The following is a 14,930-nucleotide window of genomic DNA, read 5'->3' on the forward strand; positions in this document are numbered from 1 at the left end:
ATGTTGATGTAGATTTCTGAGAGCGAAGGCAAATCTGTGAAAGCAAGAGTGCCCTCTAGTGTACAGCTACCTACTTGCAGATTGCACATCCCCCCGTCCCATTTCAAATTCCCATTTCACATGAATCATTTGTTCAGATTTGTGTCTTCATAGGTCTCAAATGAACAGTGGAAAATACAAATTGAAACTTAAGGTGATGCATCTAAAGACTACACAATAAAAGATGGCATGAAAGATACTATACCATGCATTACCCTGATCTGAGGTTGCCTTTCTGTTAGAAGCATTGCAACAACTGATCACACAGAGAAAAAACTTTTACCAGCAGACAATTATACAAAAATAGAAGCTATCACAGCAACAGGGCAAGAACTAATAGGCAATTTGACTGTTTCTGGCCTTCAAGCAACTTTATGATATCAGCAACATCGTAGTGAGATCTCCTCTGATGTTGCTCTGCTGCCTTGTATAGACTGGGCATGTATTACCTATTCTCTTGAATATGTAAGCTTTGGGGGTGCATGGTGGGGAGGGGGGGGGGATCTAAATAAGGTGTTTCAGATAATTATATGAGGTTCTTGAATAGAGAGAGAAAAAAGGAACTCCTCTGGTAGAGAGTCCAGAAATAGCTGGGGTATAATCTTAACTTGCGAGATAGGCCTCTCAGTTGAAAACCACTTCTTGACAAAAAAAGTATTGTGAAAATTTCTTTTGTTAAGCTCCTGAAAATTCAACTGAAAATTTCAGAACTGAAATTGATCTTTTGGCATTCAGCAATGCTATGAGTGTTACAGAACCAACAGTGCAGGAGCTGGAGGCAGCAAGGACTCAGGCCCCCAATTTTTTTTTAAATTAAAATACTTTTTGGTGCAGGAGGAACAGATGCGTTCCTTGCAACCCTCAAGGACCATATGGGATTCACCTTTCAAGCATCTACCTCATCCCTATTCAATCTCTGAAATATGGATCTCTATACCCTTGCCCTGCATTGCTAGCGATAGTGCTACTCCAGACAGAAGTCAAAGATGGGGAATGAAAATAGAGACCAGGAGTTAACATCTCATGAGCATCATGCTCGGGGCAGGATGGAGGAGTTGTGGAGGGCAGTCTGTCATTTGCTATGGCCTTCCAATTCTTATAAACCAAAATAAATCAGACCATAATTGTTGGGGTTATCCATTACAGTATTCTTAGTGATTTAACATTCAAGGTGGACTTCTATAATTTTCTTTGATAATAACAAAGTATATTTTCTGTTAAGATATCATAGAAGAAGTTCCAACTAAATGGCTCTAAGAAATGAAGGTTAAAAACAAGCAGGTTAGATAGATATGTAAGGTGGATAGCAAGAGTTTCCAGAACTATCCAAAAAACCTAAGTACAAGTAAAATCAGTATTTGTCCTCTAGACAGTGAGAAGATAGAGTTAATGGTAAATGGTAATGAAATAGATAAACATTTTGCTTCTCTCTTCACTACAGAGGATACAAAACTATCCCAGTAATACCTATAAATAAAGAGGTGGATTGGAGAGAATAAATTCATAAATTTGCAACCACCAGGGAAGCAGTTTCTAGCAAACATTGATAGAGCTGGAGGCTGACAAGTTCCTGAGTTGTGACAAGTGTGCGATTTATATTTGTCAATGTCAGTTCTTTTAAGAGTTTGGATTTCAAACTAGTGGCATGTGACTGCTGGCTTACTTTTGTGAAGTGGCTTAATTTTCCAAAATTCCTAGATTCTAGAAAGGTGACAGCAAACTAGAAAATAACACAGTGGGGTGGCACAGTGGGCCCGGTGGTTAGCACTGCTGCCTCACAGCGCCAGAGACCTGGGTTCAATTCCCACCTCAGGCAACTGTCTGTGTGGAGTTTGCACATTCTCCCTGTGCCTGTGTGGGTTTCCTCTGGGTGCTCCGGCTTCTTCCCACAGTCTAAAGATGGGTCAGTTAGGTGAATTGGCCATGCTAAATTGCCTGTAGTGTCAAGTGAAGTGGTAAATGAATGGGGTTGGGTGGCTTGCTCTTTGGAAGTCGGTGTGGACTTGTTAGGCCGAAGGGCCTGTTTCACACTGTAAGTAATCTAATCTAATAAACTCGTCATTTAGAAAGGAAGGGAGTTGGAAAACAGGAAATGCTAGACCAGTTAGCTTGATATCTGATAGAGAATGTGTTGAGGTCAATTATTAAGGTACAGCTGCACAATTGGAAGCTTCAAGTTGATCATGAAGTGTTAGCATGGTTTTGTAAAAGGAAAATAATGTTTAACAAATTTATTGGAGCTCTTTGAAGGAGTAATACGTAATGCAGATAAAGAGGAGCCCACATATTACACTTTGATTTCCAGAAGGCATTTAACAGGGTGCTGCATAAAAGGATGTTGCACAAATTAGGAGCTTATGTGAATAGTGAATGAGAGTCGAGCGAGAAAATTCCATTAGATTAACAGAAGCCTCCAGCTGCCAGTGGATTCAGGTCATGGCTCAGCTTCCAGCATGAACTGCAGGTCTGTTGCACATTTTGCTTCACAGAAACCTGGCTCAATCCATCCATTCCTGACTGTGCACTTCAGGCTGATGGTTTTTCTATGCATCATATGGACTGTACAGCAACCTTATGGTGGAGGCATTTGCTTTTTAATCAACACGGACATTGCAACCTTGGGCAGCCATTGCTCCCCAAACTTTAAGTTCCTCACCATCAAATACCACCCCTTCTATCTACCACGGGAATTTACTGCTGCTATACTAACTGCTGTGTACATACCGCAAGCAAAGGTTGAGGAAGCTCTGGATGTGCTGTACTCCACCACTAACACCCTGGAGACGGAACACCCCAAGGCCCTGTTTATTGTAACTGGTGACTTCAATCAGGCCAATCTAAGGAAGGTGTTGCTCAAGTAACTTTACCTATCCCAGCAGGGGCCCAAACATTTTACACCACTGCTACATTACTGTGAAAGATGCCTACCACTCCATCCCCTTCCCTCATTTCGGGAACTCCGACCATAATGCCTTGTTCCTTCTCCCAGCTTACAGGCAAAAGCTCAAGCAGGAGGTCCCCTCGCCGATACAGGTCCAGTGCTGGTCGGAGGAAGCAGAGGATCAACTCTGGTCCGGTCTGGAATCAGCTGATTGGGCCATGTACAAACAGTCCGCAGGTACCTTGGAAAAGTACGTCATCACCGTCACAGACTTTACCAGCAAGCATGTGGAGGGCTACTTACTGAGGAAGTCAATCCAGGTGTTCCCCAAGACGAAACCCTGGATGAATCAGGACATACAGAACATGCTAAAAACTAGGTGTGAGGCCATCAGATCAGGAGACCTACTCAAATATAAGGAATCCAAGTATGACCTTCACAAAGCCATTAAGACAGCCAAGAACCAACACCGATCCAAACTAGAGACCCAGACAGATACCCAGCGACTATGGCAAGGACTAAATGACATCACAGGTTCTAAAAAGAGGCAGTGCAAGAGAGCAGACAATGACACATCCCTCCCAGATCGTCTCAATGCCTTCTATGCATGCTTTGAGCAGAATTTCGGTGGAGAGGTAACACCTATTTCGACAAGTCCTGATGAACAGTCACTGCATCAGAGGTCAGATCAGTTTTCCTACATGTGAATCCAAGGAAAGTGATGGGACCAGACGGAGTATCAAGCTGTGCATTCACGGCATGCGCATATCAGCTAGCAGAGGTCTTCTCGGACATCTTCAACCTCTCCCTGCAGAAGGCCACTGTCCCTGCCTGTTTCAAGAGGGCCAACATCATCCCTGTGCCTAAGAAGGCTCATGCAGCATGTCTCAATGACTACCGCCCAGTGGCCCTAACTTTGGTGATCATGAAGTGCTTTGAAAGGCTGGTCATGGCATTAATCAACTCTAGCCTGCCCACCACTCTTGACCCACTCCTATTTGCCTATCGGACCAACAGATCCACATCAGATGCCATATCACTTGTCCTTCACTCCTCCCTAGAACATCTTGACACAAAGAACAGCTACGTAAGAATCCTACTCATTGACTACAATTTAGCCTATTATCCCCTTGAGATTGATTACTAAACTTAATGCTCTCAGACTAAGCCCCACTCTCTGCAACTGGATCCTCAGTTTCCTGACCCACAGGCCACAATTGTGAAGATTGGGAACAATATTTCATCCTCACTAACACTCAACACTGGAGCCCCCCAGGGGTGTGTACTCAGCCTCCTACTGTACTCACTATATACCCATGACTACATCACTAAATACCAGACTAATGCCATTTACAAGTTCACTGATAACACCACCATAGTCAGTCGAATCTCAGGTGGCGATGAAACAGATTACAGACGAGAGGTGGAAGACCTAGAAAAATGGTGCACCGAGAACAACCGAGCTCTCAATGTCAGCAAAACCAAGGAACTCATTATTGACGTTCAGCATTTGTTACTCATGTCCCCCTACCCATTAACAATACAGAGGTGGAATGAGTGGAGAGTATCAAGCTCCTGGGAATGGTCATCCATAACAAGCTTTCTTGGACTCTTCATGTGGACACACTGGTTACAAAGGCCCAACAATGTCTCTTCTTCCTCAGGCAGCTGAGGAAATTTTGGCATAAAGGCGAATACCCTTGCCAACTTTTATAGGTGCACCATCGAGAGCATTCTGTCTGGGTGTCTCACTACCTGGTATGGCAACTGTACCATTCAAGATCGGAGACGGTTACAGAGAGTGATGAACTCGGCCCGGACAATCACAAAGGCCAGCCTCCCATCTATAAAATCCATCTGACAGGTCCACTGTCACAGAAAGGCCACCAGCATTCTCAAAGATCCATCCCACCCTGGCAATGTTTTTCTACAGCCTCTACCATCGGGGGAAGATACAGAAGCCTAAACACACGCACCAGCTGGTTTCGCAACAGTTTCTACCCTACTGTTATTAGAATACTGAATGGTCTCACAAACCCTTAACATTTGCCTGTACCTGTGTTTTTGTTTTTGCCGCTGTTTACCTATTATTTATTTATCTATGCTACTTAACTCTTTGACCTGCCTGTATTGCTCGCAAAACAAAGCTTGTCACTGTGCCTCAGTACACGTGACAGTAAATTCAATTCAGTTCAATTCAATTCAATTCCTGCCCTAGATGTCAAGAGGAGATAAATTCAGCCCACATTATCATAAATGTTCTAAAAATATTGGCGTCTAAGCCAATTGATCAAGTATTTTTGTGGACTAACCTTATTTAAGGCAAAACAAACACCTTATAAGGTATTTTTAAACAGAGCAAAATCCCATGAAATACTTCACAAGTGCATTATCACACAGAATTGTACAGAATAGAATAGCAATAAAATAGAACAGCATTTTATTGTCACACATTACAAAAAGAAGCGGTTAAAAGTTTGATAAGTCGCCATACTACAATACCTGTATTCATAACCGAAATCATAGATAAGAAGCAAAAAGTAAAAATTAAGAGAGAGTTCAGCTCAGCTCCATTTCACTTCGGGGAAAGTCGATTAAGATGATGAATGCTGGAATATGAGGAAGCTGCTACTGGGGAGGACCTGCACACCGATGAGACCTCCATGCCAGGACAAGACCATCAAACCTGGAGACTACCATGCCAACCCTAGGCCGCCCATCCAGGACAAGGCTGGCACAACAGGACACCACTGCTCCAGGCTGGAATACAAGACTTCCATGCCAGGATGAGATCTCAACACATGATCTCCAATCTGGGACTGGATAAGATTGTGCAGTTGGAATACCCGAAAGCGCCTGCCAAAGAAGATGTCCACACTAAAGAGGCCTCCACACTGGGACAAGTCGGCCAAACCTAGAGACCGCCACGCCAAACTGAGACTGCAGCTCCAGATGAGGCCGCCACAATGGGAGACTGTCAAACTAGGCTGAGACCACCACACTGGACTGGAAAGCTCCTCCTCACTGGGCCCGGGCCAGGAGAACTTAAAAATGTGATGCTGGAAAAGCGCAGCAGTTCAGGTAGCATCAAAGGAGAAGGAGAATCGACGTTTCGGGGCATAAACGTCGATTCTCCTTCTCCTTTGATGCTGCCTGACCTGCTGCGCTTTTCCAGCATCACCTTTTTAAGCTCTGATCTCCAGCATCTGCAGTCCTCACTTTCTCTCAGCCAGGAGAAGACTCCTTCCACCGAAGAAGTTAAAAAGAGTAAGATAATAAATGGAAACATTGAGCCAAAGCAGAGAAAGTGAAAAGTCGTTGGAGTAGACAATCTCTGGTGCTGCTACACAGCCATCATCTTGCTTCTATGCTGTTTGTTGCACAGGAGATATTAGAGTTGCTTACTAAAACTTGTGGTCAAGGGGGTAAATTTTACTGTAACTGTAAAGGTACAAATTGAAGAAAAAAATTAGGGAGGGAAATCTAGAGTTTAGGAAATTGGTTGACCAAGGATGCTAGTGGTGGAGTGATTAAAATCAGGGATATGCAACAGATCAGAATTTGAGGAACATAGGTATTTCAAAAAGTTATGGGACTGAAAGGACTTACAGTTAAGGAGGGGTAAATCACTGGAAAACAAGGATTAGCATTTTAAACTCAAAATATTTTCCTAAGAAGGTCAACAATTAGTATCTTTTAAAAAAAAAATTCAGAAGTGCAGGCTGTATTGCATTGGGTCGGCCCACTAAACTCTTTCTTCGCCTTAATTTTTCCATATTATACATGTTGCTTTTCAATCAGTAAATGCAGACAAAATAATTTTTTTATCAGTTCAAGTGAAATGCTTCTCTTGCTGTGTACACATGCAAGATGATAGTGTACTGGCTTAATATTTCTCAATAAACTGGACAGATAAAGAATGCCTGAAAGCCATTGAGTCCTACACTTTCATACATGCCAGCAAGCTATGTGATCAAAAACCTTCTTCAGTACAGACCCCCCCCTTACATCTTCCATGGGACCCAGTCTACTGAGAACAGAATAACATTAACATTTTTATTGAAGCAGATGTAACTGCATTTCTGAAGCCTAATTTACTTCTCATCAATGTATTTTCAAATCTGTTGATTCTCTCGTACTATCTACTACCATCTCACAAATCACATCAACTGGGAATGTATGCCTTTATATAGAAAATGTCAGGTGAAAAAGCAAAGAATTTATCTCACTAGTTCAAATGTCAAACTGATGCTGCTCAATGTGAGTTAAATCTTCACCAACCCTCTTCAATAGACACATTTGTAATTGAAATTATCTTCAGAACTGGAGTTATGCCAAACATATGTTTCTTTTAAATAAGCAAAGAACCCAAACATATGTTCAGAATATAGTTCCATGGTGTTACGAATATCAACTTGCACCAAAGCACCTGGTCAAGTAGATGAACTATCTCTATTCCTCTCTCACCATGCCATAACATATACAAAACTTAATGAATTGAGGTATCCAATCTCAATTTTACAAAGTTACTCACTTTCAAGCAATTCCATAAAGAGCATTACAAATGAGACATTCCATCTGGCCATAAGCAGAGTAGGATAGTGCATGGAGATCAAGGCTTAAATCTACAATCTCCCACACAACAATTTTAGATTAGCCAAATGATCCCAGCTGATGATATTACTCAACATGTCAGTTCCCAAACTGCAATCTGGTTTGATAGATGATATTCTGCTTTTGTTTGGTTTTCACAGAAATGCCAAGACACAATGCTGCAGATTTGATTTTAACAATAAAACAGGAGTATGTTACACAAAACAAACAGAGAATACATTAAATAAACAGCCTATTTATTTATAATAAAAAGTATTAGAAAAAACACCTCAGATTAAGCAGTATCTGTGAAAAGAGAAACTGCATTAATGATTCCTCAGCACATTTTGTTTTTACTTCAGATATTTAGCATTCTCATTCTTTTGTTTTAATTTACATATAGTAAATGTTTTGGGATTTTAAAACTGCATTCCTTTACAGTTCTCATGTCAGAGAGACAACTTCCTTCTCTATCACACAGAGTTAGGATTAACAGATGCTTCCATTCCCATCCCTATGGATTTGATAGCTCCTTCCTTGAGCCTTCATATAACTCAGTATAGAATTTCTCAGCTTCAAAAAAAAATCTCTTCAGGGTTTTAACCAAACACCACTGATCTGGAATTTGTATCTTAAACTGAGGTAATCAATTTCTTGACAATTCTAAACTATCTTCAGACCTAACTGTTTCATACACTCATCTCCAGCTAAGACATCTGCAATAACAGAAACTAAAAAAGCTTTCTTCAATTTATGGATGGTTTCCCTAAATCCAAAAAAAAATCCATTCCAGAATGTTCTACCTGAAGACAATGCACAATTGTTTTACTTTGTTTATTCATAAAATTCACATAAGGAAGGCAGACATGTTTTACTCGCCAGGAATTCACCCTGCCAAATAGTTTTTTAAAGAAATCACTATGGCTATAGAAATACAGGTTAATCATTAAACCCTAATTTAATACTATGACCTCAACTGATATTACCACTGGACACATCAGATCCCAGACTCAGATCTGGTATGACAGATCATATATCATTTTTGGGGGGGTTTTAATAAAGTTGTTTCCCATAGAAACTTAAGCATACAATCTGCAGATTTAGTTTACAAGTTTTTTTTCCACAAAACAAATTAACATAAAATAGAACAAACCACAATATTTATATATAACAAATGCTTAAAAGATTTTGAAAAATACATTAAAAATGCAATTTCATTAATCCAATCACCACCCCAATTACTCAATGTAAGAGAGAATCCTCTCATCAATCCCACACAGGGTTTGACAAAACAGTGGCTTCAATTCTTAGTCATGAAAATTCGATTGCCTTTTCCTTGATTTGGTATATAACTCAGGTTTGACTCTCTCTGCTTCACATAATCTGTTCAGGATTTTAACTAGACACTCTGGAAACTTTAAACTCCTTCCACTGAGCTAACATACTTTTCATAATTCTTAAGCATTTTCTCCCTCTCTCAGGAACAACTACTTTACATGTCTAGCTTTAGCAAAGAATTTTGCAGAAGTGCTGCAAATAAAACTACAAAATAAAACATTATTCTCCAAGCTATTGGTGCGTTCACTAAGCACATCTGTAAATTGTCCTAATGAAATCACCATGACAGAAATATTCACAAGTTAACCATTAAACCTCTTCACAGAAAACCACTTTTTTTAAAAATTCACTCACAGGATGTGGGTGCAGCTGGCTGGCCCAGCATTTATTTCTCTGTTGCTAATTGCAGTTAGGTGTAAAACACATTGTTGAGGGCATGGAGTCACATGTAGGCCCGACCAGGTAAAGATGGCAGTTACCTCCTCTAAAGGACACCAAATTTTTTTTCTGGCAATCAATACTGGTTTCACAGTCATCACTACATTCTTAATTTCATATTTTCCTTACTGAATTTAAATTCCACCATCTGCCATGGTGGGATTTGAACCTGGATCTGCAGAAATGTAATTGCTGGATTAATAGTCTAACGATAGTGCCTCTAAGGCATTGCTTTACTAACTTTCAATGTACGCTGACACATATTGAACAAAGACAATGAGGTTTGTTTCAAGGATTTTAGCACAATTTAATACTATCACCCATGTTCTCAACTTGTAAGTTAATGTGTTTTCTTACTGTTCAAGGATAGTCAACCTCACCAGCACAATGTTTCCCATCATATCATGTGAATGGTAATGTGCTTATAAGCAATCCCTCATCCGCAATTGATTAACTCCATGGGTTAGTTTATTTAAAATATTAAAATACATTACAAATTGTGAAGCAGACATTACCAAACTAAAGTGTGTGTGTGTGTGCATGTATGTGTGTGTGTGCGCATGTGAACATGTGCATGTGTCTGTGTGTGTATGTCTGTCTATCTGTCTGTCTGTGTGTCTTGCAAACCCACAGCAAACCAACTATTAGGAAGAGTTGCAATATTGTATACACGCAGTATAAGGAGTCCTTCAAGTTGAATTATCTGCAAGGAAACATACACATGTAAAACTCACAATGATCTGTCTGAAAGTTCTTCCTATTGAGGTCCTGGAATCTGCAACTTCCTTTCCTCAGGCAATTCAGACTCCTCTTCGTTGAAATTGAACCTTTCTTCATGGCAAAATAATGCAGACTAACCAAGTAATGATTACTCTTCACTTATACAAGAGCTTTCCACCAGAAATATACGCTTTTAACCCAATACCCCTCTCCACCAGAATTCCTGTTGCAGAATGAGTGTAATTCAGTGTATAATATGTCTATGCACTTTCTTTCAAAGGGCCACCTTGGACATGGTGATACTCAGCAAAACAGGTCAGCAAGTGTACGGTGATTCAGAGGAAAGGCATCATGTAAATCCCAACATTACCGTTATTTAAATGAAAACCCTTCTGGATGACTTTGCAAACAATCTGAATGTTTAGTGAACGTAGTCTCCTCTTGTTCACAAGTGTCAACAGATATTCAGTTGCATCTCTGTGTAACATAAGCATTATTTATAGCCCATTGTAAGCTTGGGAAATCATGAACACACCAGAAATCTCCATATCTGTTGCCATTACATGATGCTGACCTAGATGAACTCTGCAACTCCACCAAACATGTTATGACATATCGAATGCAGTTGCAACTATTCTTTTGTCTTACATTGTACATACCTTCTGTGACACATTAAAGAATTGGAATCAAAACTTTAAACAAAGTGATCACCGTCATGGTGACGATAGAACTGAGCTGGCTCTGACCGTGATTGAAGGTCTTTGCAAAGAAGTTCACAGTGATCTGCAATGACTGCCTTGGACAAACACAATTTCTGAAAACCTAGTTAAAAATCACACAACACCAGGTTATAGTCCAACAGGTTTAATTGGAAGCACACTAGCTTTCGGAGCGACGCTCCTTCATCAGGTGATAGTGGAGGGCTTGATCATAACACAGGATTTATAGCAAAAATTTACAGTGTGATGTAACTAAAATTATACATTGAAAAATTGATTGTCTGTTAAGCCTGTCATCTGTTAGAATACAGTGATAGTTTCACTTCTTTCATGTGTAAATCACAAAACCTTTGTTTAAAAGTTGCATTCTCGGGTTAGCTGTTAACAATGGTGATAGCTAGACAATATGTTGAAGGTGTTGGCCCCCTGTGTTCTCTCTGTCTACGCCATGATGTCTATTATTCCTACTCCTTCTCAGTGATGGTGTAAAAACAGTGTACCACACGGCCATGCTTCCCAAACTGGGGCACGGTGGACATATGGAAATGCAACCCGTGAACTCACTAAAAGTTAATACTGCAATTTGCATCTTCACTATCGACATTGTAGTTCACACCTCAACTGTCTCAGGCAGATTCCAGATGCTTTACAAGACAGCTCCTGAAAATGGTTCAAAGTTTTCAATTTAAACATATTTCTTCGAGTTAACAAGTAGTTGTTTGTCATCTGTTTATACACAATACATTATTTTTTTACTAGTATTCAAGAGTTCTTTGGGCAGATTATCAGAGAAAAATAAATAAATAGTAGCAATTGATAACCCATCCACAAATCTACTTCAATGCTTATTAAATGATTCTGAGTTTTACAGCTCTGCAGTGTGTCCTAAATATTGAACCCTGCATTGAAACATTATGCTCCTTCAGTTTCCATGATGTTTAGCAGGTATAGGTTATATCCCTCTTTATATTTCATTGTCCATTGTAGTAGTCAAGAAATTCCCCAGAGGTGCTCAAGCTTCATTAGTGTCACGACAAAAAATGGAAAACCCATTCATTTCTTACTGTGGCTTGCACTAAAAAGCAATAGCAACAAATTGCTAAGCAAATTCAAAAAATTTCATGGCTACTGGTTAGTTCTAATCACATCATTCAACCCTGCACAAAAATACAGAAGTGCAACAGAACAGAATTAAAATAACTAAACTGACAAAACTGCTGAAACACTATGGGTTGTCAGCTTTTTCTAAATTATGAAATGGTGAAAAATATTTTTGGAAAGTGGTGGGGTCAAGTATTTGATAGCAGTCTCAATCAATAGCTTGGAAAGTCACCTCACGCATGGTCAAGACAGCAAGTGGGCAAAGTCAGATGTGGATGTGGAGGAAATGAAATGTAAGGTCAGTGAGTAAACTTGTGGGAATAAAGGACTGATAAGCTAGTATCAAAGAAAGATTGGGAACTCTTCAAAGTGCTTATAATTCTCACTAGCACTTTCATTTGGTGACTGAAGAAGCAGATTACCAGTCTTAAAACTGCAGTTTCCAAAGTACAATTATGTCACTAAATTAGCAAATTAATGTGCACACTGTCATGATCACAGCTGATATTATTAGCTGATAAGTCAGACAGACAGTAACATGTCTTGATAGATCATAACTTTGTAACTTTATTTGTTTTGGTTTCAACAAACCAGTTTCTAGCAGAAACCTAGGCATGTAAGGCTGCAGATTTTGCTTTAACAGCAAAACAGAAGTTTATTACAAAACAAATGATAACAAAATAGAATAACCCAAATCATCTACTTCTAACACAATTAAAGTTTCAAAGACATAGTAAAGGTATAATTACAAAACACTCCTTTATAAATTGAAAATAAACAAAATGGCTTTTGTATAATCTGAGAAACAGACCAGTACAGTACCGAAAAATACCACTTGTACAATAAACCAGTATCCCTGTATCTAACACATCAGTAAGTTTAAGTCACTTGGGACTTCAATTGTTCAACTGGAACTGCTCCCTCTTTGCTGTCCTAATTTATTTGTTAAACAACATGCATATGAATAACAGTGAGTTGAGTGGTGCTTTTTATCGTCCTCTAGGCAACTGCTGTTTTGAGCCTTTGGTGTCCACCATAAGCTTCCTTTTCATTTCCTATCCAATCCTGTAAATTCCTTGACATCTAGGGTACTTTCGACTTTTGGTTGTACACTTCATGTTGGCCCTGCACTCTCACTTTAACTTTTTCAAAGTCTCCCACTGCAAGTGGCTGCTCCCAGGCCACTTTGGCCAGATCCCATCTTATCTTTCTAAAATCAGTCTTCCCCAAATTCATAACTCTTATTTCCAGGTCATCTTTGCCCTTAACCAATATCACCTTACATGTTACTGAATTATGGTCGCTTGCACCAAAATGCTCCCCTCGTGCTATATTTACCATTTGTCTGCCTACATTCCTTAAGAGTAGGTCTAACACCAGTCCCTCTCTCACAGGACTTTCTATGTGCCAGTGTAGAAAGATTTCCTGGTACTTTTTAAGAATTCTGCCTTCTCTAAGCCTCTCATACTTTGTCTACCCCAAATTATACTGTGGAAGTTGAAAGCCTCTATTATTGTTACCCTTTTTTTAAGCACTTCACTGATATTTGCCTACATGTCTATCTTCATACCTGTCCTACATTGTTTGGAGGTCTCTAATACAATCTAGCAAAGTGAATGCCCCTTTTTACTCTTTAAGTTCGACCCTATGGCCTCATTTGAGGAAACCCTCTAATGTATCATCCTTTTTTTTTGCAGTGACTAAGTCTTGGGTCAATATTATGACACCACCTCCTCTTTTATATCTCCCCTTTCTTGCTCAATGACTCTATACTATGGAATATTGAACTGCCAACCCTGCCCCTACCTCAGTCATGGCTCTGTGCTAGGAATGGTGTCAGATCCTGATGTATTAACTCTTCATTACAAGTTACTGGTTAAGTCACAGATCATATAAGTATTCATTTCAAAAGAAAAAAGAAGTCTCGCCCTTAATTCAAGAAGAGAGTTTTCTTTTCTGAAATGGAAAAAATAAACTGGGTCATTTCTTCTTAGCCAACTTCCCTCTAACTGAGCTTGTCCTTAGCAGAGTCCCCTCCAACTGAACTTGATAAAAAAAAACCTCTCTAAGCCAGTCACTGTTCAAAACAATCCCAGCTATTTACAGCAGAGTCTAGAGCAAAACCTTTAGCTATCACTAGTCATTTTTTACAGGAAGTCTTGCTTTTTTAAAAACACCCAATGTCCGCACTGAACTTCAAGAGATCTCTTTTAAAGAACACCAGGTACATGAAAATAAATTCATTTTCCACAATCCTTCAATATTTAAATTCCAAAAAAATGTTAAACATAAAGCTTCTTTGTAACACTAGCAAAAGGATTGAGGATATTTCTGTTTAATCTAAAACTAATGGAAGAAACCGACAGTGTAATGCACTGGAGCATGTCTTGTCTTGATTGTCTCATCATGATAATAGCATGGGAAGGACATTATTGCTGAAGATCACAGGGAATATGTTTATTAATTCAGACTAAAATCATCCTTTCCATATTAAAGTCAACATCCAGTCACCATTTATGTCAATTTTGCATAATTGTTCAGTAGCACATAATACAATCTTGTCAGCCAACTTAAGGAAGAATTTATTTGTTTTATCCTAAGTCACATTATTAAATATTTTAAATAGTGCTTAAATCAATTATGTAAAAGCTGAATTGTTTAGAGTTGCGACATCCTGAAAACATTATGCAAATGCTCACCAAAGGTATTTCATGATGGAAAATATGCATTTATGAGGTTGGATTCGAGAGAATTCATACATTCAAACGTCTTCTGAGCTGACTTTAGTGTGACAAAAGAATTAAGAATTGCGTTGTTATTTTTAAACATTTCCAGAAACACAATTTACGACAGAGGTGTAATCTTCACTAGTTATCCTCACTCAGCACATGATATACCATCACTGCAAAAGTCACCTTTATAGTCCAATTTTAATTTTTTTTTATAAGTAAGATATTCAGTTCAATGGCATGTGTATTAATCAGACATAACCTGTAAACGAAACATGACAATTGAAGATTTAATGGAGAAACCATACAAATGCAAAAACCCAGTGGATGTTTTGTGAAAAATGCACTTCTTACACTGAAAAGACACCATTC

At 39.2% G+C, this 14,930-nt stretch overlaps 1 protein-coding gene across 1 annotated transcript in view; it reads right to left on the bottom strand.

Annotated features, from left to right (window-relative positions):
- LOC122558091 (protein inscuteable homolog) overlaps nt 1–14,930 on the bottom strand; it is a 210,670-nt gene that overhangs the window by 51,106 nt on the left and 144,634 nt on the right. The window lies entirely within an intron of this gene.

This window comes from Chiloscyllium plagiosum, chromosome 16 (genome assembly GCF_004010195.1).
Source record: "Chiloscyllium plagiosum isolate BGI_BamShark_2017 chromosome 16, ASM401019v2, whole genome shotgun sequence".
NCBI lineage: Eukaryota > Metazoa > Chordata > Chondrichthyes > Orectolobiformes > Hemiscylliidae > Chiloscyllium > Chiloscyllium plagiosum.